The sequence below is a fragment of the Panthera onca genome, chromosome F2 (genome assembly GCF_046562875.1).
Source record: "Panthera onca isolate mPanOnc1 chromosome F2, mPanOnc1 haplotype 2, whole genome shotgun sequence".
Taxonomy (NCBI): Eukaryota; Metazoa; Chordata; class Mammalia; order Carnivora; family Felidae; genus Panthera; species Panthera onca.
Window position 1 is genome coordinate 38,867,093 of NC_138356.1, and position 26,260 is coordinate 38,893,352.

General features: G+C 36.5%; 2 long non-coding RNA genes across 2 annotated transcripts; one reads left to right on the plus strand and one right to left on the minus strand.

Moving 5' to 3' along the window:
- Positions 1-406: 406 nt before the first annotated feature.
- On the minus strand, positions 407-17,127 carry LOC132664813 (uncharacterized). Its single transcript, XR_009603855.3, has 3 exons — positions 16,810-17,127; positions 15,271-15,477; positions 407-633 (listed from the first exon to the last, which is right to left on the minus strand). It is a non-coding gene; the product is annotated as an uncharacterized LOC132664813 (long non-coding RNA).
- On the plus strand, positions 17,123-26,053 carry LOC132664814 (uncharacterized). Its single transcript, XR_009603856.2, has 5 exons — positions 17,123-17,274; positions 18,377-18,445; positions 22,755-22,829; positions 24,224-24,364; positions 25,708-26,053. It is a non-coding gene; the product is annotated as an uncharacterized LOC132664814 (long non-coding RNA).
- The last annotated feature ends 207 nt before the right edge of the window (positions 26,054-26,260 follow it).

Below are 26,260 nucleotides of genomic sequence, written 5' to 3' on the forward strand. Positions count from 1 at the left end.
GCTGTATCCTCAGTCACTTGTCAGGAAGAGCTGGGTCTGTTGGGGGCAGGGCCGGCCCATTATAATTTGAATATCGATGGCATGACCTCCAGGACTGAACTATTTCGTATCTGGGTGCGATTTCAGGCTAGAAAAGTAAAGCTAAATTTTAGGCTTAAAACCTGACGCTAAGATAACAGCGACCACCATCATACTATATCCCAACGCACTGGCCAACTTCCAGAGAATAGGGCTATACGTCAGGAGCCCCAATCAAAATCCGGGCCCAGGTCTGTCACTATGAAATCTTAGATAAGTCAAATGATGTCTCTGTTCTGAATACCTGCTGAAGTAGGAAGGATCATAGCCGCTTTTACCTATCTCATAATAATGCACGTTCAGAAAAAGGAATAATAGATTTAATTGTATTAATTTATCTTTTTAATGACCTGGCTAATAAATGGCTAAGATAGAGAGGACTGTCGTGTACTTGAAGTATCTGGTGCTTGGTTAGATCTGATGAACTTCCAATGGGCGGACAACTTGTAATGTAAGGCTGATTAATAGATGGCTTTTAACCTGAAACGCACGTTCTGGTGGCTGAAGGGCTTGGTCTTCTGAGCTTGGCTGGGGTTCGTCAGTTTTACTCAAGACCTGAATGAAAGAACAGTTATCAAATATATGAGGGCACAAATTTGGAAGAAATAGCTAATATTTTCTGTGAGTAAATGAAAAGCCAAATATATTTTCTTTTCAACTGGACAATAAGGGGACTTTAATAAGTCACACGTTAATAGATAGAAATGTAAGGTCCTCCACGAAAATGAAAACCACACAGATGCAAATATAGGACAGGTGACTTAAAAGTCACACGTGTGGAAAAGGCTCTAAGATTTCAATATGAAGCATTAATGCAGTTTAACTTCTAAGAAAGTTAATGTGATCTTTGTTGCCTTAATGGATCACAATATACAGAATGAAAGCAGTGATAGCGTTGCTGTAAATTAGCTAGACTATATCCAGAGTATCAGCCTTGGTTCTGGACACCACTCTCTTGAGTACAGAGGAAAACAATCAGATGAGGGAAGGGAATGATTTCATGTGAGGTGTGGTTGAATGACCTGAGCAATTTTACCCTTATCTTATAAATGAAAACTGAAGGAAGAACATGAGCTCTGGTTTAAAGTACTTGAAAGATAGTCACGGTGAAGAGAGACTATTATTATTATTATTATTATTATTATTATTATTTTCTTCTGGAGACTGTAATTAGGACCAGAAGGTAAGAAGGCAGATGTCAGGTCAGCATAAGAAATAAATGTTCTTTTTGTTTTTTAAAGTTCATTTATTTATTTGAGAGAGAGAGACAGAGAGAGACACACAGAGAGAGAGAGAGAGACAGAGAAAGCACACCTGAGCAGGGGAGTGGCAGAGAGAGAGGGAGAGAGAATCCCAAGCACAGAGCCCGACTCTGCTCGATCTAACCACCGTGAGATCATGACCTGAGCTGAAACCAAGAGTCGGACGCTTAAATGACTGAGCCACCTAGGTGCCCCAAGAAAGAAATTTTGTTTAAAAATAAATAGTTATCCATCAAAATCCTCGAGGAGAAAGCAGGCAAAAACCTCTTTGATCTTGGCCGCAGCAACTTCTTACTCAGCACATCTCTGGAGGCAAGGGAAACAGAAGCAAAAATTAACTACTGGGACCTCATCAAAATAAAAGCTTCTGCACAGTGAAGGAAACAATCAGCAAAACTAAAAGGCAACTGACAGAATGGGAGAAGATATTTGCAAATGACATATCAGATAAAGGGCTAGTATCCAACATCTACAAAGAACTGTGCAAACTCAACACCCAAAAAACAAATGATCCAGTGAAGAAATGGGTAAAGACATGAATAAACACTTTTCCAAAGAAGACATCCAGATGGCCAACTGGCACATGAAAAAATGCTCAACATCGCTTATCAGGGAAATAGAAATCAAAACCACAACGAGATACCACCTCACACCTGTCAGAATGGCTAACATTAACAACTCAGGCAACAAAAGATGTTGGCGAGGATGCGGAGAAAGAGGATCTCTTTTGCATTGTTGGTGGGAATGCAAGCTGGTACAGCCACTCTGGAAAACAGTATGGAGGTTCCTCAAAAAATTAAAAATAGAACTACCCTCTGACCCAGCAATTGCACTACTAGGTATTTATCCAAGGGATACAGGTATGCTGTTTCAAAGGGACACATGCACCCCCATATTTATAGCAGCACTATCGACAATAATCAAAGTATGGAAAGAGCCCAAATGTCCATTGATGGATGAATGGATAAAGATGTGGTATATATACACAATGGAGTACTATTTGGCAATCAAACAGAATGAAATCTCGCCATTTGCAAGTACGTGGATGGAACTAGAAGGTATTATGCTAAGTGAAATTAGTCAGAGAAAGACAAATATCATATGACTTCACACATATGAGGACTTTAAGACACAGAACAGATGAACATAAGGGAAGGGAAGCAAAAATCATAAAAAAAAAGGGAGGGGGACAAAACAGAAGAGACTCTTAAACATAGAGTACAAACAGAGGGTTCCTGGAGGGGTTGTGGGAGGGGGGATGGGCTAAATGGGTAAGAGGAAATAAGAAATCTGCTCCTGAAATCATTGTTGCAATATATGCTAACTAATTTGGATGTAAATTAAATAAATAAAAAGTAATAAAAAAAAGAATTGAAAAAAAATAAAATAAAAATTAAAAAAAAATAGTTATCACAGTAATACACACACATGCACACACACACAGTTTACAGAGAAAAATATACTATAAAACACATAATTAAAAACAAACTACAGTTATCTTCCCACACCCCACCTTAATACTTGCTCACTAGAAATAAACCTCTTAGGACTATTTTCATTTATTCTTCTGGTATGCCTCTCTATTTCAAAATATCATGCATACTCTGCTTTTTAAAAGAAACACCCTCAGCGTGTCTGGGTGGCTCAGTTGGCTAAGCATCAGACTCTTGGTTTTGGCTTAGGTCATGATCTCGAGGTTCGTGAGATCGAGCCCTGCAGCAGGCTCTGTGATGACAGCATAGAACCTGCTTGGGATTCTCTTTCTCCCCATCCCTTGCCTGCACATGCTCTCACTTTTTCAAAATAAATGAATAAACATAAAAAAAAAAACCAGAAAGTATTGTCACAAATGGCAAGATTTTGTTCTTTTTATGACTGAGTAGTCTTCCATCGTAGTATATAGTATATAGTATATAGTATATAGTATATATATATTTATATATATATACACACACACTCACATACACATACACACACACACACCACATTATACACACACACACACACACACACACACACAGCACATATTCTTTATCCATTCATCTATTGTACATGTAGGTTGCTTCCATATCATGGCTATTGTAAAAAATGCTACAATGAACATAGGGATGTACATATATTTCCAAATTAGTGTTTTCATTTTCTTCAGATAGGTACCCAGTAATGAAATTACTGAATTATATAGTATCTCTATTTTTAATTGTTTAAGGAAACTCCATACTGTTTTTCATAGTGACTGCACCAGTTTATATTCCCACCAATAGTGCACAAGGATTCCCGTTTCTTAGCATTCTCACCGATACTTGTTATTTTTTGTCTATTTTGTAGTAGCCATTCTGAGAGGTAAGATAATATCTCCTTGTGGTTTGTATTTGAATTTCCCTGATACTTAGTGATGTTGAACATCTTTTCATGTGCCTGTTGGCCATCTGTATGTTTACTTTGGAAAATGTGTATTTAGATCCTCTGCCCATTCTTTTATTTTTTAATGTTTATTTATTTATTTTGAGAAAGAGAATGAGAGTGTGAGTGAGCGGGGCAGGGGTGGAGAAAGAGTGCAGGAGGGAGTGCTAAGCAGGCTCCTCCCTGACAGCACAGAGACCCTCTTGGGGCTCGAACTCACGAACCATGAGATGATGACCTAAGCTGAAACCAGGAGTCTGATGCTTAACCAGCTGAGCCACCCAGGTGCCCCTCTTCTGCCCATTCTTTAATTGGATTTTCTTGTGTGAGTTTTTTATATAGTTTGGATATTAACCCCTTCTTGGATATATGATTGACAAATATCTTCTCCCATTGATCAGGTTGCCCTTTCATTTTGTTGACTGTTTCCTTCGCTGTACAGAAGGTTTTTAGTTTGATAAACTCCCAATAGCTTAGCTTTGCTTTTGTTTTCCTTGCCTTTGGAGTCAGGTCCAAAAACAATTGCTAAGATCAATGTTAAGGAGTTTATCACCTATATTTTCTTCCTGGGATTTTATGATTTGAGATCTTACATTCAAATCTTTAATCCATTTTGAGTCCTAATTTATGTATATGGTGTAAAATAGTGGTCCAATTTCTTCTGTCCTTCCAGCCTGCTTTCCTTCTTTTTGCATGTAGCTGTCCAGTTTACCCAGCACCATATACTGAAAAGACTATCCTGTCACCATTGTATATCTTTGCATCTTTTGTAGTGAATCAGCTGGCCGTATGTATGTGCATTTATTTCTGGCCTCTTTATTCTGTTCCACTGCTCTGTGGAATAGAGCAGCTCTGTGTCTGTTTTTATGCCATACTGTTTTGATTACTACACCTTCATAGTATAATTTGAAATCGAAGAGAGTGATACATCTGAGATCCTCCTTCTGAGGATGGTTTAGACAATTCAGGGTCTTTTGTGGTTCCTTACAAAGTTATCTGTTCTAGTTCTGTGAAAAATGCGATTGGATTTTTGACACAGGTTATATCGAACCTGTAGATTGTTTTGGATAGTATGGACATTTTTTAAAAATTTACTTTTGATAAACAGAGCACGAGGCGGGGAGGGGCAGAGAGAGAAGGAGACACAGAATCCAAAGCAGGCTCCAGGCTCTGAGTGAGTGTTCAGCACAGAGCCCAATGCAGGGTTCGAACCCACAAACCATGAGACATGACCTGAGCTGAAGTCAGACACTTAACCAACTGAGCCACACATGTGCCCCAGATAGTAGACATTTTAACAATATTAATTCTTCAAATTCATAAGTATGGAATATCTTTCCATTTGTGTCTCTAATTTTTTTCATCAATGTCTTACAGTTTTCAGTGTATAGATCCTTTATCTCCTTAGTTAAATTTATTCCTAGGTATTTTATTTTTTTGGATACAATTGAAATAGAATTGTTTTCTTGGTTTCTCTTTCTAGTAGTTTGTTTTTACTTCTAGAAATGCAACAGATTTTTGTTACTAACTTTGTATCCTGCAAATTTACTGATTTTATCTATGAGTTCTAACAGATTTTTGGCGAAGTTTGGGTTTTATGTATATAGTATTATTTCATCTGCAAATAGTGACAGTTTTACTTCTTTATTTCCAATTTGTATGCCTTTTATTTCTTTTTCCTGCCTAATTGCTGTGGCTGGGACACCCAATGTTAAGTTGAATGAAAATGGGAATAATGGGCATCCTTGTCTTGTTCCTGATTTCAAACAAAAGCTTTCAGCTTGTCCTTGGTCCTTGTCTATTTCTGGTACCAGGGTAAGGCTGGCCTTATAAAATGAGTTTGGATATTTCTCTCCTCTTCAATGTTTTGGAAGAGTTTGAGAAGGGTAGCTATATTAAATCATCCTGGAATGTTTGGTAGAACTTACCAGTGAGAAGCCATCTGATCCTGGATTTTGTTTGTTGGGACATGTTTGATTACTGATTCAATCTCCTTATGAGTAATTTGTTTATTCAGATTTTCTATCTCTTCATGATTTACTCTGAGAAGATTTAAATTTCTACAAATCTATTCACATCTTTTAGATTGTTCAATTTGTTGGCATATTCCTAGTAGTCTTATGATCCTTTATATTTCTGTGGTATGAATTGTAACTTCTATCTCATTTCTGATTTCATTTATTGGAACTCTCTCTCTTTTTTCTTGGTAGATGTTTGTCAATCTTTATCTTTTCGAAGAAACAGCTCTTAGTCTCATTGATCATTTCTATTGTGTTTTTTGTCTCTATTTTATTTATTTTTGTTTTGATCTTTATTCTTTTCTTCCTTCTACTAAAGTTGGACTTTCTTATTCTCTTTTTTCAGTTCCAATGTGAAGTTATTTGATATTTCTCTCATTTCTTGAGTAGGTTTGTATTGCTATGAACTTCTCTTTTATAACAGCTTTTGCTGCATCCCATGGATTTTGATACGTTGCATTTCTCTTTTCATCTGTCTTAGGTAATTTTTTTATTTCTCCCTTGATTTATTTTATGACCCAGTAGTTGTTCAGGAACATGTTGTTTAATCTTCATGTATTTGTACTTTTTCCATTTTTCTTCTTCTTATTTATATCTAGTTTTATACCACTGTGGCAAAACAAATGTTTGAATTGCTGTCAATTTCTCCCACTAGGTCTGTTAATATTTGCTTTATATATTTTGGTTCTCTATGTTGGGGGCATATATATTTGTAAATGCTATATCTTCTTGCTGGGGGCATATATATTTGTAAATGCTATATCTTCTTGCTGGATTGATCCCTTTATCGTTATGCACTGTCCCTCTTTGTCTCTTATTACAGTCTTTGTTTTAAAGTCTACTTTGTCTGATATGAATACAGCTACACCAGCTTTCTTTTCATTTCCATTACATGAAATATTTTTTTCCATCCCTTCACTTTTAGTCTGTTTGTATCCTTGCTCCTGAAGTGAGTGTGTTGTAGAGAGTATATAGATGTGTCCCATTTTTTTGAAGCTATTCAGCCACTCTATGTCTTTTGATTGGAGAATTTACTCTATTTTTAGCGTAATTATTAATAGATATGTATTGACCGTCATTTTGTTAATTGTTTTCTGGTTGTTTTTATAGTTTCTCTCTGTTCCTTTATTTTTCGCTTTCTCTCTTCCTTTGTGGTTTGATGATTTTTTTGTGTTATGTTTAGATTACTTTCACATTTTCTTTTGTGTATTTACTATAAATTTTTTCTTTGTGGTTATGGTGAAGTTCACATTTTTCATTCTATGTTTACAATAGTCTATTTTAAGTTGATAGAAACTGAAGTTTATATATATTCCATAACTCTATATTTTTACTCACCTGCTCATATTTTATTTTTCTGATGTCACTTTCTATGTCTTTTTATTTTATGTATCTCTTCACTAGTTATTGTAGTTTTAGTCGGTTTTACTACTTATGTCTTTTGACTTTCTTAGTACCTTTATAAGTAATTAATCCACAACCTTTACTATATATTTACCTTTCCAGTGAGATTTTTTTTTACTTTTGTGTGCTTTCTTATTATTAATGAGTGCCATTTTTTTTTTAGCTTAACAAAATCCCTTCACTATTGTTTCTAAGGGCAGTTTCATAGTGATGAACTCTTTTAGCTTTTGCTTGTCTTGGAAACTTTTTATTTCTCTTTCAAATATGAATGATAACCTTGCTGTATAGAGTATTCTTGATTGTAAGCTTTTTTCTTTTCAGCACTTTGAATATGTCATGGTACTCTAGCCTTGTTTGCAAAGTTTCTTCTGAGAAATCTGCTGATTGCCTTAGGGGGTTGGTTTCCTTGTACATAACAAGGCATGTATTACACTATTGTTTTCTAATTTCAACAACTATTGTTAAGAAGTCTGTGTATATTCTAAATTTGTTTGTTGGTTTTCCTTCTGATAATTTTTCAATAAATTCTCTCTATTCTTATTAGTCTGAAATTTCTCAATGATATTCATTAATGTGCACATTTTTAAATTCATTGTATGGGAGACTTTAGCAACTTCAACTGGCCTTTAATTCTGGGAAATTTTTATGTTCTTCATTAGTTTTTTGAAAACAAATTTTGGATGTCTGTTTTTTCATTTCCTTTCTAGAACTTTTATTAGCCAAATGTTGTACCTGCATCTTCTATTTTTCTTATGTTGTCTTTTTTATTGGTCATCTCTTTGAATTTTTTTCTATATTCTGGAATGTTCCACAATTTTATCATTCAGTTAGTCTATCAAAATGTTTATTTCCATTACTGTATTTTGAATTCCAAAGAGCTATTCCTCATTCTTTAAAAATTCTGTTCTTACAGCACTCTGTTTTTTATTTTATGAATGAGGTATCTTATCTGTTTGAGAATAATTTACTATTAATATCCTCTGCATTATCTGTCTGCTCCAAGTTCCTTTTTCTCGACTCCAAGCTCTCAAATACTGTGTAGTTCTGACATTTCTTATTAACATAAAACAGTACCTTCCAAGAAACTTTTACACAACAATAAATTTGTAATATAACATATTATGTCACACAGTATATTACAGTTAAATATGTGAAACACAAAGGGTTTAATAGACTAACCATACCAATGACAAATAAGTACTGTTTTCTAGTCACCCTGCTGAAATGTATTACGTATATTTTTCAATTAATACCCACAACTCCATTGATATTTGTCCCCATTTTTCTGGTTGAGATCGTAAGATACAGAGACATTATGTAACTTGTTTAATTTATACAGCTAGTGGAACCAGGATTTTAACCCAGGTCTGTGGGAATCGAAGTCTAAGACTGTGACTATCTCTCAAGATTGCACTCCATGTAACCTACAGAGACCATTGGCTTTAATTTGTAGTACACAATTCTTGCAAATAACTCACATTCCAGAACATCTAGTACAATTAATAATCATGGAAACATTAACCCTTTGTGGCTGCTGTATGGTGTTGGACATTGTAATTTATGGCTATTTTGTGGTTCACTATTCATATTCATTTATTATTTAATTAAAAAATTATATGCTCCACAGGCATGTAAAGACCTATAAATTTATGATGGTCTGGGTCAACCCCTCTTGAACATTATAAAATCATATTGCACTTTCCTCCATATTGCCTTTACTCACAATTATGTTTATATATTACACATATATAATTATACTAAGTATATCATATAGATGGTCCCTGCCTTACAATGGTTTGACTTATAAATTTTCAACTTTACAATAGTGAGAAAGAAATATGCATTCAGTACAAATCATGCTTCAAGTTTCGAATTTGGATCTTTTCCTGGGCTACCAAAATGTGGTACAATACTCTTCTGTGATGCAGGACAGGGGCTAGCTGCAGTTCCCAGTCATATGTGTGATCACAAGGATAAACAACAATGTACTTACAATGTAAGTACTTTCAATGTACTTACATTGTGTACCCATATGACCCATTCTGTTTTATACTTTCAGTGCAGTATTCAGTAAATTACATGAGACATTCAGCACTTTATTATAAAACAGGCTTTGTGTTGGATGATTTTGTCCGACTCTAGGCTAATGTAAATGTTCTGAGCATCTAAACCCGAAGCTAGGCTAAGCTGTAATGTTCAATAGGTTAGGTGTATTAAGTGCTTTGTCAACTTACCGTGAGTTTATTGGGACAAAACCTCATCATTAAGGAAGATCTGTATATAAAAATATAATATACATACATATATATGAGCATGTTTATATACTTTTGTACATAGCTTATAACTTGCTGCTTTCAGGTTGCATTGTTCAAATAGCTAGAAGGGTAGAGGATTCAAATTCTTATAATCAGTTTTTTTTTCTTTCTTTTTTTTTTTTTTTTAAAGATTTATTGTTATGGACAGCTACTGAGGAATCACCATATTTTTATTTTCAGAAAGGAATTTGTTACTGGTATTGGTACCATAAAATCATATCAAGATACAGAGCAGGTGCCAGTTCCCATCATAGAGACACATTTGTTCTCCAGGAAGAGAACGTGTATTTTAAACACTTATTTCGAGAGAGTAGAAATGTTAAGGACAGGACTTTGGGATAAATTTAAGTTATTCCACCAGATGTCACTCTTTCTCTTTTAGTGACAATGGCTTGCCATCAAATCATTTCTAAGATATTGTAAATAAATAGAAATGAAGTAAATAATTTCCTTTTGTATGAGTGACTCAACCTGCACAAAATGTTGTCAACAAAGAGACACATTTTGATATTCAACCCTGTCCTGCGTATCATCTTTGCTATTGGCACAGTACAGACTTCTTAGCAAAGAGCCTGATGTGGATAGTAGTGATATATGTTTTAAAACAAGGAGTTCAAGTACAGTTTAATAGTCTGTGTCTAAAGGAAAATGTGAGTAAAAGTAATTCTTATGTTTAGAAGAAAAAAGGGTTTCAATTATAGTCTACCAAGTCTCACATTCACCTTATTATTTGCTCATTTATTCCTCAGGGTCATTGAACTTCCCAACTTTATGGACCAAAATATAGAAGATGAGTTCTAAAAACACCAGAAAGGAGATTGAGAGAAATATAGAAAATCTTCCCACCTCAACATGGAAGCCTAAAATTTATCTGTTAGTATCATCTTACTGTGGGATTATCTGTCATCCATTTCAATAACTAGATCCAATACGGAGGGCTCAGTTTTATTTTTCATGGGATAAGTGTGAGGGTCAGTTTAATCTCAAGCTGTTTTCATTGTCACGTCATGTTTTATTTTCTTGCCTAAAATGCCTTAGCCATGAGTACTTGAGAACAGATAAATAAGTGGTGACAAAGTACAAAACAGAACATTTAGAATAGTTTTATTTTTTTTTAATTTTTTTTAACGTTTATTTATTTTTGGGACAGAGAGAGACAGAGCATGAACGGGGGAGGGGCAGAGAGAGAGGGAGACACAGAATCGGAAGCAGGCTCCAGGTTCTGAGGCATCAGCCCACAGCCCGTCACGAGGCTCGAACTCTCGGACCTCGAGATCATGACCTGAGCTGAAGTCAGACGCTTAACGACTGAGCCACCCAGGTGCCCCTAGAATAGTTTTATATTCTTCCAGAAGCCAGTGTCCTTTCTACCAAATGTATTTGAAGATGTACGCCTGCCAACTCAACGAAGAGGCAATTTGACGATTAATTTACTTAACAAAATGAAGACCCAAAGACATGAAAGATAAGGTCCCAGTCCTCAAGAAGTTTCCTGTCTAATGAGAGAGCAGGATAAGTAGGAGGGTGTAATGCACTCTTAGGGCAATAGCAGATGTACCCATATGTGTAAACACCATAGGCTGACGAGTAAAAGGAGAGTGTTTGAATTCATATCCTAGAAGCCCAGCTTCCTACTGAGTCAGAAATTTTACTTATGAAAGTTCATTAACATTAGACCATGAAGAAACTACCAAGTTTGGGATATACCCTAAGTCAATAAATAATTTTAAGGCAGGGGCACCTGGTAGTTCAGTTGGTTAAGTGTCTGACTCTTGATTTCTGCTCAGGTCACAATTTTACGGTTCTTGAGACTGAGCCCCTCATGGGGCTCTGTACTGACAGGGCGGATGATTCTTGCTTGCACTTCTGTTTCTTTGCCTCTTCCCCCCCAAAATAAATAAAATAAAACTTAAAAACTAGTGGAAGGCAGGTACATTGTACAATTGCACATCTAAGAGATGTATTTCAAAATAACTTTTTATTCAAGCATAAATGAAAATAAGTTTAATTTTTAAAGGTTTCTTATAAGCTCTTAGGCCTAACACCTCCCTGTCAGACTGAATTTGGAAAAAAAAAACATGACACTTCCTTCTCTACCCTAAGTAATCTATTATTTTAATAACATAAATCTGAATGTGGGATGTCAATTGAGGATGTCAATCAAGTCTTCTTTCCCTTTGTAGATGTTTGATAGATCTTCACATAGACCAGATATTTCTTGTCACACGCAACTTTCATCCCCACTAGATAACTGCATACATTGATTTTAGCATTTTAACCAAAAGAAATGGTTACGTTTCTTCTTGTAATCATTTTAAGTATTTTTAAATTATTTTTTAATATTTATTTTTTGAGAGGGAAAGCAAGCAAGCAGGGAGGGGCAGAGAGAGAGAGGGAGACACAGAATCTGAAACAGGCTCCAGGCTCTGAACTCTCAGCACAGAGCCCGACTCAGGGCTCGAATTCATGGACCGCGAGATCATAACCTGAGCTGAAGTCAGAGGCTCGACCGACTGAGCCACTCAGGCAGCCCCATTTTAAGTGTTTTAATTCTTGGCCAAGGCAATGGCAATTTTTTAAAGGGCAGTTTTTATTTTATTTTTTCATTGTTAATGCATACAGATCATGTACCCACGTATATAGAGATACAGTGTTTTCCCTTGTTTTTCCTTTGAAGCTTTGAAAAATTTTAAAAATGGATAAGAAATATCAAAAACCAGCCTTATTTGTTCTAAAAGCAATAAATGAAGAAGAGGAGGGAGCAAAAGGAAGCCAAATATCCAACCATTGATAACTGATAATATAAATTATAGAATATTCATAAAATGGAATGGTAAACCATCATTAAAAATGATTTTGTGGAAAGCAGTGTGGAGGTTCCTCAGAAAATTAAAAATAGACCTACCCTATGACCCAGCAATAGCACTGCTAGGAATTTACCCAAGGGATACAGGAGTACTGATGCACAGGGGCACTTGTACCCCAATGTTTATAGCAGCAATTTCAACAATAGCCAAATTATGGAAAGAGCCAAATGTCCATCAACTGATGAATGGATAAAGAAATTGTGGTTTGTATACACAATGGAATACTACGTGGCAATGAGAAAGAATGAAATATGGCCTTTTGTAGCAACGTGGATGGAACTGGATAGTGTGATGCTAAGTGAAATAAGCCATACAGAGAAAGACAGATACCATATGGTTTCACTCTTATGTGGATCCTGAGAAACTTAACAGAAAGTTAAGGGGGAGGGGAAGGAAAAAAAAAAAAAAAAAAAAGAGGTTAGAGTGGGAGAGAGCCAAAGCATAAGAGACTGTTAAAAACTGAGAACAAACTGAGGGTTGATGGGGGGTGGGAGGGAGAGGAGGGTGGGTGATGGGCATTGAGGAGGGCACCTTTTGGGATGATCACTGGGTGTTGTATGGAAACCAATTTGACAATAAATTTCATATATTGGAAAAAAAAAATGATTTTGTGGAGACCAGTTAGTGATAAGTAAGTATATTCATGGTATGCTTAGGAGGTGATTCAAATTTGTTTTGTAGGAAAACCTGGGTGTAGTTTTGCTAATCTGTACTTTCTAAATTTTATAAAAGGAATTCATAATCTACTTGTAATAAGAGAAAAATGTAGTAGAGTTTGCATGTATCTTCCCTTTTTTTAATTTTTGAAAAATACCCTCATTATTCTCCTTTTACAAAAGAATTCTGTGCTTTCAAAGAGATATATTCTATCTTGAAGCCATTGTATATAGATATCTAGTGAGTACTTTAAAAGTATTTATTAGTTATTTTATTTTAGTGGTAATGAGTATTAATTATGTCCCTAAGGGAAAGAGAAATGACTGAGGCCTCACGCCACAGAATCCTCAACCACTTGGATTTTCAGGGGATATATGCAGAGATTGTATTACAGATAAATGTGCGTGTTATTTTTCGTATAAACGTTTGTCGCCGAACTTCTAATCCAGCAAAATCCATTGCCCACATGTGCTTCTCAAACACTTCCTGTTCTCCTAAAAACCCCACGTTGCTTCCTCCTGGCCTTCTTTTCTCTAGGCCTCAGCCTTTTCCTCTTGCTAAAAGCTATATTCCCCACAACTGTGACTTTGCTATCAGAAGTCCACAGTCTGTGTCTCCTTCTGGAGGGTGAAGGAGCTCCCATAAGACGTTTAAGTATACTTTGTCAAAATGACGGCTGACTCACTTCCTGAATAATTTCTTCTATTCTCTCATCTCATGGTTATGGAATGGTAGCAGAATACAGAGGCAGCCAAAATGTGTGGAACATGGTTAGTAAGAAAAGCATAAGCAGCAAATACAACCTTTGTGTGAAAAACACACATGCTCGTGTACCCCTAGAGTAAGAAACACAACGCTTTTGATGTGATACTGGTGTGGATCAGAAAACGTCCTAAATGTCCGCAATTAATTTTGATTCCTGTCACTGTTCAAATTTCAGAGGGCAGTGGTTGTCTTTGAGCGATTGCTATTTTGACTAGACTTCAAATGGTCTCCTCTAGGTTAGCGAGCCTCACTTCAGGTCCCTGTTTACTGGCCCAGCTACGTTGATCTGAACAGAGACTGTGCAAGGGGCATTCACTTCCTGACTCCATCCTGTACACACTCTTCCCCCAGGCATCACCTGGAGCCATAGCCCCAACGCACCCTGGGGGCAACCAGCGTTACCATCTGGAATAGGAACATCCAATGTTCATGACTGTCATAACGAGAAAGTAGTTTACAAACGCTCTTCCTGTTACTTCAGGCTTCCAGACCTATAGCTGATTCTTCGTCATGTCTGAGCACAATGGAAATTCTCTTTACTCAGTGTGATCACATTTGCTTTCCACTATTTTTCTCGCTTTGTGGATTTATATATAAAATTTTACCTCTCTACTCACATGCGTTTGTTCTGTTTTCTTATTTTTTAGATATATTGGGACATCAGTTCCTCGTGTTTGGACATGGATTCGGAACCGTTTCACATTGACTGGCTCAGGTTTGGAAGGTCCTTCCCTCCAGCAAGGATTTTCTGAACTGCTCTCCTCCTTTTTGGTGTGTTTTTTCAAACATGAATTGAGATCTTTCACAATCTAGTCACATGGAACAACTTATCAGTTTCCAGAATGTGATATGGTCTTCTCACTTCTTGCCAAGCTGTTCCCTCAGCCTGGAAAGTTTTCCCTACTGCTCACTTTGGCTTGACTAACTCCTCCAGGCTTCAATGTTGATTCCTTTGCTAAAGGTGTCTCTCCTCACCTCCTTCCCCAGTTGACCCCTGCAATACCAGCGTAGACTTGGAAACTTGCATAAAAAGTTTCTCTAGATCTTGGTCAGGTTGGCCACTTCTGCTTACAAATCTAGTCTCTTTCTCATCTGGTTGACTTCCCGTGGCGACTCCCTAAAGGTGGAGGTGGGATGGGGGAAGAAAGCCCTTTTAGTATCCCTCCTCCTCTTCATCACCCACAAAAAAGGGTATCTTCCCAGTCAGATAATGGAGAGTCAAAAAAAGACACTTTGGAGGTGGCCTAGTCAGAAAGATAAAATAAATTTCTAGCGTCGTCATCTTAGAAACACGGCATACATTCTCTCATCTGTTTCAAAATCTCTTTTTTCTTACTTCTGCCCATTGTTAATTCTTTCCCCAGTATATTCATCATCAAACTATTAATTCCTCTCTCTGAAATATCCCTTCTCTTCCATTCTCCATGTCAGTGACTTAAAAGAGTCATCTTTCTTTTTTTCTTTACAAACACGACACCATTTAAAAATTTTAATGAATTACCTTTTTCCTTAATGACGTTCCCCTGAAGCTTTTCCTTATTTGGCTTCAGTCTTGGCTCAGAGATCTCGGGATTCCTCAGGATGTAGGGCCTGGACATGATTCTGGTATTATCGCACTCTTGTATCTCAGTCATGGTTTCCCAAATCCGGTGTCTTCTCTCTTGGTTTGCTCATTTGCTTTTGCTGCAGTTCACTCGGAAGGAGCTCCCTAAAAAAGAATTCATAGCAGGTAAGTTCTCACAGATCATACTTGTTTGTAAATGTCTTCATTCTATCGTCTACTGCTTAAAAGACTGACTGGGCATAAAATTCTAGGCTAAAATTTACTTCTTCCAAATTTGAGAATGTTCTCTGTGATCTTCTTTCTAGTAATGAAACTTAGTTTAAAATGCCTTACGTCATGTGATTCTCCATTTCTGAGTAGGTGATGTTTATTCTTTCTGAAGCTTTTAGTTACTACTCCTCATTCCTACTATGAAATTTCAAAAAGATATGCTTTGTTGAGATCCCTTTTTCATCTGTTACACTAGACACTTTTCAATCAGTAGCATAATGTATATTCACACTGGGAGATTTTCTTCTAAAGTGCCTTTATGAGGACTTATAGTCAATGATTAAGAGTGAGAGTTCCAGAGTTCTGAAGCCCAGTGTTTAACATGAGGCAATTTTTACTTTATTTTTTTATGTTTTTGAAGTTTATTTATTTATTTTGAGAGAAACAGACAACACTGTCTATTCCTCAGTTTTCTTACCTGAAAATTAGTATAATAACATAACCTATCTTATAGAGGCCTTATAGGATTAAATAAGAGAGGATGTGTAAAGCTTCTAAAGAACATTGCCAGCCAGCCATTTATATTTTAGACTTGAGTTTACACAAAATGGATCCTGCCTTTCATGGAAGATATTACAGTTCACCAAAGAGAGATTAAGCATGACAAATCAAAGCAAAATATCATATATAATAGGGAATTTGCTTAAGGAAATGAGGAAACTGTTGCAGTTTTTAATTTCCTGAGCTTTGTTGCAAAACACAATGGGTGAATTAAACAATGATCACTGAGTGGAGGAAGCCTAGACTTCCAAATCCAGGCTCTTGTATCAAATGCTTTTATGGGGACTACTAAGTAAATAAGAGGTTTTATGCAGTTCTGTTTATCTGACGCCGAGATACCCATCTGCCACTCACCACCTTGCCTTTCCTAATCTTTGAAGCTGGACAGAAACATTTTCTGATAGTCGCGTGAAATTTTCCTATAAAAGACTCTTTCGATGCTTGGCCAGAGGGGAACCCTCATTCTACATAAGGATTTCGCACATTTTTCAGCCATGCCTGAGAAGAGAACATAAAATCCATCACTCAGGAACATCATTTGGATTTGTGACTCTCTCTGGAGGCCAGCGTGCTCATAAAACAATGAATGGATTAGATCCATTCAAACGTGGAGTTTTTCATTTATGACAGATGTAATATTGATAATATCCTTCATTTAATAAGTCATCCAAGTATAATTCAATGCAAGTTTCCAGTATAAATTACCAGCCATATTCATCTTGCTTGACTGTTTTATAACACCGAAGAGGAGCACGCACAACCACATAAAAATTCCATGTTGAAATCTAGAAGGAAGGCTGCTTCTGCAGCAGGTCTGGCTACTCCCACTTTGAGAAGTGACACAGTTTGGTCTCTGCCAGTAAGTCAGCTCTTGCAAGCCTCGCTGCGTCTGGCTGTGAGTGATTTGCGGCCAGACAGGTAACAGTGGGGAAAGGAAGGAATTCCTTTAAAAAGCTTTATCAAGGCTGTCCGCTTTCCTTTATCACGACACAGCTCTTTCCCACTGGTTTCCCCTGTAATGGATTTCTGCCTGTTCTAAGTCACTGTGATTTAGAACACAGACAGCAATATATGTTCTTTTTAGAACATGTAGATGCCTGTGAACTAATGGCTGGTCTGAGAATCGTTGAGGGGACCAAATAGCAAAGGATCAAAGTCCGAATGAAATAGGTATGCTGATACAGTATCGAATGTAGAAATATAGATTATATGCGGTTAGGATTATATGAAGTAGAGACAGATGAAGACAAAAATCCACGTGGAAACAGGATTAGACCTAGTGTTCTTACTTCCGTACCTCGAATTCTCTATTTAACCACCCCAAACTAGTTCAGCATTAATAGGGGACTATACCCTCTAAGATCACTACGTACAGTAATAGCCAAATCTATTTTTCACAATTTTTGCTTGATTTTTTTTTTTATTGCTTTTGACCAAAGTAATCAAATCCATCTTCTTTAACCTCTTCCTTGGTTTCTAAGGTATTACAGACTTTAAAACCTGCCATTTCTAAATCTTCTGTTTTCTGAGATTGCTTTTTCTGCCCTGTTATTAGCTCTTGTTTGCTGGTGAGGACTTTCTTGTGGATGTGGGTGTTTAAGACTGTGCCTTTATTCTGTACGCTTTTCTCATTTTATTATCACAACTTGAGAAGTGACTCATGTCTTTTTCAAAGCCACCACGTTACGTCTATATGAATAATTTAAGCATCTATATATACACCTATGCTTTGGGAGTATCTATCCCTTTCACCTTCTTCAGATCCTGTATGTAGGTAGTCACGGAGTCATGTTGGTTAACTTCAGGAAGGCAGAATAACGGGAGACATCACTATCAAGAATATGAGCCTGGAAAACAGCTGAGTCTTGGCAAAACTCCCAGCCCTGACCCTTAGTAGTTGGGGAACTTTAGGGAAAGCTGCTAAACCATCTTGTTAAACACCCCCAAGAAGTGTGGTGAGGATCGAATTTGATAATATCTATAAATCATTTATCACAGTACTTAGCCCATAATATGTGCTCTGTAACTAGTCCTACTGGAAAGTTTTCCTGAGTGATATGCTATATTCAGAAACTCAACATACTCCAAACGTGTGCATCTAAAAGAGAATTGGTGGTATTTCCCTTGAACTGGCATTCTCACTCCACTTCCTCGTTTTGGTCAGCGGTAGCATCTTTCTCCATTTCCTTAATTAAAGTCTCCATGCATGTAACTTTTCCTTACTTTGTTTCTGTCTATGGAATGCTTTTAATAATCATCCTTGCTTTTTCAGGACCGCCTTCCTAACTCAAGCCTACTGTGACATCACCCTGCACTATTCCATTTTTCATTTTCCCCCAAGGTAAATTTCCAATCATCCAACTTTCAACTTTGACCTTGAACTTAATTATAGAGAGAATAGAAGTGTTTGATACAATGATCTCTACGTCTTTCCAACTCTGAAGTTTTATGGATTCTTAATTTAGTTTTATGATCCAATATAACTGTTTTTTTTTTCAAAATTTTTAATGTCTACCTACCACCCACAGAAGAAACCTCACACTAATTTTCCAGCTTTAAAGATGTTTTCTGGGATGGCCCCATCTTACTGAGCAACTGCACCTTCCTTTAAGCCTCTGTCCTCTCTGTCATCCAGTCAGGCCACCATCTTCTATACATGTTCCCTTGCATTATTCACACACTTGTCTTCATTGTTAATTAATTCCTGTCTCTCCCTGCTGCTCATTCTTTAGGAACCAGATCAGGTAAAATATAAGTACGAATGATGTATGATAAATGAAAATGAGAAAATAAAATAACATTGGGTTGGGGCTTCACTAGTGGTCTCTCAGGTTTTCTTTCTCATGAACGCTCTTCTTATGAAGGGCATGACAACTGCTGGTAGCCCTATATCTGCATCCTTCCAACTATTAAACCCATGGAGAACCCTGACTGGCCCAGATTGGTTCAGTCCACTTGGAATGACAAGGCCTGGCCAGTGCGTTCCCCTGTCAGTGGTTGGCAGTGGGTTTTATGGCTCTAGACAAAGCACAAAGATTGTGTTACGAGAAGTGAGAAGGAAGATTGCACAAACCAAAACAAGATATTCATGATACCCTATGGGCTCAATTCACATACTACATCATTCCCAAATGTGTACCTAAGCACATTCATTCATCCATTCAATGACCATACTATAGTTTGGTCTACCTGAGGCCAAATATCAAGCTATTAAGATTTCTGGCAGGCACATCCAGCTGTCTAGCAAATATCCATGTTCCCCTTCCATAATGGAGATTATTTGCTAAGAAGCCGTTGTGCAGCTGACTACATGAGATGAACTCTTCTAAATGGAATACGAGTGAAGGTACACCACTTCAAGCCGAACTGATAAAGAAACAAATGTGCCTTCTCTACTTTCACTTTTCTTTTCTCCATGGAAAAGAGAAGTGTGTTTGCTTAATCTGTAAGCAAAATACCATGAGACCTGGAGGGGATGGTGGTGTCAGAGTATGGAAAGATTCTTTGTCCTGAATCATGTGGAATGCTATATGCCAAACATTCTCATAGAATTGTTGTGCAAGAAAAAAAAAAAAATATATATATATATATATACATTTGTATTATATTAAAACACTGACTTATGGAGATTTCTCTGTTGTAGCAGCTAGTGTTATCCTAATGAAACAGAAAACATCCAACTAACTGACATGACTCAGATAAAAAGAGAAAAGGCTGGTTGTATTAAATAGAGTACGGCAGTGACCCACTCCTTCAGCGCATAATAGAATTTTCTTGAGGGCAAGGACTTTTCCTGTCTTTTTGAGGGTTGTACCCCCAATGCTAGAGTAGTTCCTGGCACATAGTAAGTGCTTAATAAATGTTTTCTGATTAAAGAAGTATTGGTTTTCTATCGTTGCGTAACAAATTAGTACAAACTCGGTAGCTTAAGCAACACACACTTAGGAGCTCACAGTTTCCATGAGTCAGAAATCTGGGAATGGCCACTTTGGCTAGACTATCTGCTCACGATCTCACAGGGGCTTAAGTGAGGGCTTCCCTTGGCTGGAATTTCATCTGAGGCCCAGTGTCCTCTTCACAAACTTATGTGGCCCTAGCCACAATTCGTTTTCTTGCAACAGTAAAACTCACGGTAGTTTGCTTGTTCGAGGTTGGTAGGAAAGAGAGTTTTTGACTTCTAAACCCTCTTTCAAAATCATCAATGGATTAGGTCAGGTCCACCCAATAAAATCTTACTCTTTATTAATTTACAGCCAACTAATTGTAGGCCCTAATTACATCTGAAATGTCCATCCACGTTTGCTATAAAATGTAACCTAACCAGGGCCATGACTATCCCATTGCATTTTCCATATCCCGTTGGTCAGAAGCCAGTTCTAGGTCCTGCCCACACTTGCTATACTAGAGTGTTACTCATTTGATGTTATCATAGGATTCTATCGACCACAAAGGGCCAAAGATATTGAAAATATGTTTACACTTTAAAAGCCTGGTACATGACATTATTCGAAAATGGAGCTGGTGACTGCTTGGAAGTTTAGTATAACATATTTTCAGTGATTTTAAAGGTTTAGATTTAGGAAGTGCTATAAAGAAATTAGTAAACTTTAAGCAAGTGGTAAAGTAAATATTAAACTGCCCTACATTTTTATGGATCTGGAGTAAGTATAACACAACATATACGCATATCCATATAGAAACTTGTTCACACACTTTAGGAAAATTATAAGATAGAATGTTCACTAAGTTATAATTAACAATCCATGGAAGAACATTAAATGCATATTACTAAGTGAAAGAAGCCAATATGAAAAGGCTGCATACTTGATTCTAACTCTATGACATTCTGGAAAAGGTAAAACTATGGAGAGAGTAAACAGATCAGTGGTTGCCAAGGATTGTGAGGAGGAGAGAGATGACTAGGTAGAGGATTTTTAGGGCAGTGGGAAAACTGTACGATACTATTATGATGGATATATGTCATTATACATTTGTCCAATAGAATATTGGACATTATACATTGTCCATAGAATAGACAACAGCAAGCGTGAACCCTGATGTAAATCGTGGATTTGGGGTGATTATATTGTGTCAGTGGAGAGTCATCAGTTATAACAAATGTACCACTCTGCTGGGGGACTTGATAAAGGGGGAGATTATGCATGTGTGGAGGCAGTAGGTGTAGGAAAAATGTCTGTGCCTTCCTCTCAATTTTGCCATGAATCTAGAATTGTTCTAAAAAAATTGTCTTAAACAAGTTACTAGAACTTAATTTCTACCTTCTAGGGTAGAGGTGTTTTTTGTCTTTTGTTTTTCTCCTTATCCTCTTGTTATGATCCTTTTGTCTACTCTGAGCAGTTTTGTGGGATTTTTAAAGTTATTCAGACAGAAAGTTACCTATATTTTCTTTTTGAGAAAATCCTGAAATCAGAAAAACCCATATGATGATACTTAAGACTGGGATAGCAAATGTTCTCTTTGATAATATGATTCTGACTTAGATTGGCTATTATTTTTTCTTCATTTGTTCTTAGGGGATATATGTGTTTGTGAGTTTTCCTGTGCAAGCATTTACTCACAAAATGCTAGAAACAGAAACTAGAGCTTTATGGCTTAATCTCAACTTCCTTGACTCCATTGACATTTTTTAATTCTTAGCATTTCGCACTTTTGGAAATACACAGAGAATTCTTTGAATTGTGGAATTATCTTGAGGGAAGCCTGGAACACCAACACCTGTGGGTGGGGGATAGCGTTCTTCCCAAAGAGAATGCATGTTCCCCATGGATCAGGCTAAGGAGAGGTCAGTCAGGGCTGAAATTGAGGATTCCTGGGGGAGTCAGAGGGATGGAAAAGTCATATCTTTTCTCTCTGGCCTCATTGAGTTGGCATATAGACTACAGGAGAAGAGGTGTATTTAGAAAGTTCACCTTGCCTATCCACCAAGACTTAAGCAGGACTCTATGAAGTAGAAGAGGAGAAGTATGACAGGGATGTTGAGCTTTTACTGCAGTGAGGCAGGGTAAGATCTAAGGGGGAAAAATGGTGCCAAGAGACCCTTGACTATAGATTCTGAAAATAACTACAACCGATTCTAAGTCTTCTGTATTATAATTCCTTTCTCTGGTTGCTTCTAGGAATAGTCTTCTTAAGCATCATATAGTCCCATTGTTCTTTAGGGACTTGAAGGTTGAGGTTGTCACTGTGCTTGGGGTGAAGCTAAAGAAGAGGGAGAAACACCCTCACCCTGAAACACACATGAAGTGAAACTCAACTCAGAGCCAGGGAACAGGGTCCAGAGTTAAGATGTTGGTTTTTCCAAGTGACTGCTGAGTACCAGGAAAGATTTTGAGAACATATAACAACGGCTCTCAGCATTCCCAGAGGTACCTGGGAGTGGGAAATCTAATAAAAGCCTAGCATTCCTGAGTCAAACAGGATGAGTGCCTGTACCAAAATAAATCAGTAAAAAAAGGAAGTACTTTATTTTGAAGTCACAGTCTTCTGCAGCCTGGAGAATATGAGTTAAAACATTTTCAATTTTCCTTTTTCTCTTTTCAATTTTTCTTGTTCTTTATCCAGCTCCTGATAAAACAAATGTCTTCAATTTTCCACCTGTGGGTGGAAAAACTTATGGCTTTATATTTCAGGTAAAGTCCCTGATTACATTTGACAAAAAGGCTGTAGAACAAGAAGAGCAGTGATGTTAGAGCACTTAAAGAATGGTAAGAACTTAAAATTGAAAATACATTATTTTTACAAATTAATTTCTGAATCTAAGTTAATGGGTTACATATGCATTAATTTTATGCGTAAAATAAGCCAAGCTGTGTTTACAATATCACAACCTTAATAAAAAGATACTAAATAAATTAAGTATACTTAATAAAAAGATACTAAAAATTACTAGTATGGTGAGAGTATCAGAATATCTGCTAAAAAAATTACCATTTGGTAAAAAAAAAATTGTATGGGGACCTGGAAACATTCATAAACAGATGATATGTATTTAGGATTGTGTAAATCTCCATTTGACTGAACGAACTTTTGAAAATATTTAGTACTTTGAAAGTCATGCCCCTTGCTCCTTCTCCCTAGAAGATTCTCTGATATCTCATGCCAGGGGTGGATATCATAATTTGTGATACCTAGAAAAAAATTTCAGAAGGAATCTAGAAAAATTATCGTGCATTTAAGGGATGACAGTGAGATCAGCTGACACATTAGCTATAGAGGGGAGAAGAAAATTCCTGACTAGGATGTAATGAAGAGCATCTAGCTGGTCATGAAACTGTAGAGGGGATTATCTCATGAGGGAAGAGGAGGAGAACTCGATTTCTTTCTTCCAGCTTTCCAGATTCTATGGATCTGACAATGTCGTCCGCCACTGCAGGTTGAATTACACTGGAGTCAGTTGGTTTAGTTTTTTATGTGGTTGCCACCTTTGTTTGGCACTCTACGTCTTGTGCAAAGTTTTTAAAAAACTTTTCACTGGCCAAATGCATTCTGCCCACACATCACTAACTTTCAAAAGAAAAGAAAAATTAAATTAATCATGCAGCTGCTTTATTCAAGTTGCCACTAAATATTCATAAGAGGGTGGGAACTTGAAGCACCCATATTTTTAGGGACACTGATAAAGCTTGGTGCAGCTATGAAAAGTACATGACAAGGTGTGACAGCTCTATAGCCCTTTCTTCTTTGATGGTATGAATAACAACAAAGAAGTCAGTGATCTGGGCTGCTGCTATTTTATTTTATATTTTATTTTATTTTATTTTATTTTATTTTATTTTATATTTTATTTTATTTTGTATTTTATTTTATATTATATTTTATTTTATTTTATATTTTATTTTATTTTATATTTTATTTTATATTTTATTTTATATTTTATTTTATTTTATTTTATATTTTATTTTATTTTATTTTATATTATATTTTATTTTATTTTATATTTTATTTTATTTTATTTTATATTTTATTTTATTTTACTTTTTTATTTTATTTTATTTTATTTTTTTGGCTTTTTCTAGTTGACAAAGAATATGTCTATGTGTTATTTCATTTACTCTCACCACAGAGTGGTAAAATGGTTATTGGTAATTATATCTTACAGATGAGAGAATTAAGTTCAGGCAATGAAAGCAGCCGGGCCAAGCTGACATAACTAGGTAACGGTAAAACAGAACCGGTTAATAAGGAAGGAGGCTTGGATCCAAGGCTTCTGGCTCCAAGGTTTATTTCCCTTTTGTATCAGGTACTTGTTTTACCTCAGAACTTTTTTGGAAAATAAGTTTTACAGGTTACAGTGGAATGTTCTTACACCTCAGTGGAAACTGTCCGAATTGAAATTATCGTCAAATGCAAGGGGGGAAAAAACAACTATGGTGTAATTAGAATATGGCAGGACATAACTTATTACTGCTTAGTTTAATACTATTTTCTGTACCTTTAAGGAAAGGGAAAATGCTGAATGGTGGCCTTTTCTGATCAAAAAGTGGTTTGTCCCCTCCTCTGAATCAATTTACCATGCTTTCAGTATCACCACAGTTTTCAGCTGAGCTTTTACTTGTGCGGGTAGAAGCTTCTTGAGACAATCTCTGTTTGTGATCGATAATGCATTTCCCCTTCCTCCTCAGCAGGCTGCCCCTAGACCCGACCTGTCTCCCTTAGCCAGGACTCCTCTGTAGGTTTTACAGAGCGGCAAAGGGCCTCCTGGCAGAGACAAAAGAAATATCCATGTTTTCCTCACTCTTAGCCTAAATTGGAGAGACTAGGATATAAACTTCCAGTTAATATGGCTGGTTCCATTAAAAAAAATAAGTTGAGCCAGTGATTTAGCACCAAGGGTATGAAAGAAATCATGTTGATTTCCCCTCACATGTCAGTTGACTGTTACGGTAAATATTTTGGCATCGTATAGACATTAGCATTGTCTACAAGATGCCAAATGGCTGTTGACAAAAGAAAAATGCAAATAAACTAGTTACATGATGTTTTGTAGCCACAACTTTAACTTTCCTGATGCTAGCTATTATGTATTTTTTTTCCCCGAAGCAGGAAAATTATATCATGCTTTATAATTTCTTTCTTATGGATATAAAATTAGGGGTGCTTTTTTCTTGACTTTTGAAGTCAGGATTATTAAGAGCCTATTTACTTGTTTAGGCAACTAATCTAAAACTAGGACTCCGTGTTCGAATCTTTGAGTTAAAATGACCAGTTCTCTGTAAAATTACATTGTATTGGCCATAGTAAATTAAACGAAAATTATGAAGAAGGCAAGAGGTAAGATACACACATATATAAAATTTACGATCGCACAATGAATTAATAGCAAAATTTTGACTCCGACGATTTTCAACTATGAGTAAGGTAAGAAATGGATTTAAGTAACAAGAAAAGCAATATAATTAGATGTTTCTTTAGGAGTTATTAGAACATATAAATACAATCAAAGATGAACCAATGGGAAAATAGTACAGTTATTGGGGCTGGAAGGGACACTCTTTTCAGTTGAGGGGAAAATTTTATTAAACAATGTTGAAAAATACATGACAGAATATAAGTGCTAAACTGTACATTCCATAATTGCTTTAGGTGTTCCCAGGAATGAAAGATTGATGAAGGCTCTGTTAGAGGGGTGGTGTTCCAGCTGCGCCTTAAAGCAAAGGTCAAGTTTGAATTGATAGAGGTGAGAAAGGAAGACATTCCAGATGAGAACGGCATTGTAAGGGAATTCCTAAGGGTGAAAGGAAGCAAGGTGTGCATTTTCATTTTGTTTGTGAAAATATAGTACGAGCGTCTTAACCTAAAGAGCTGAGAGGCAGTTTTAGAAAATGTCTTGAATTTTCATCTCCTTTCTGATTTTGCTGACCTTGTCATTGTTGACTTGTTAAGAGCATTAGTGACAGTAATGATCATTAAACAATAACAGAAAAAATAATGATGATATCTCAGTAATCTCCTTGTCATATTATGTATCGAATCTGCACTTATATTCATCGGTGTCAATGTATATCAATAAACATCCATCCTTAAATGCGGTTCTCCAAACCCATTACTTACTAAATACTGGTTTGCATGTAATATGATGAAGAGAACATGGCTTTCTGGGATTCAGAAAAATGTCATTCAGCCAGATTTAGGGGCA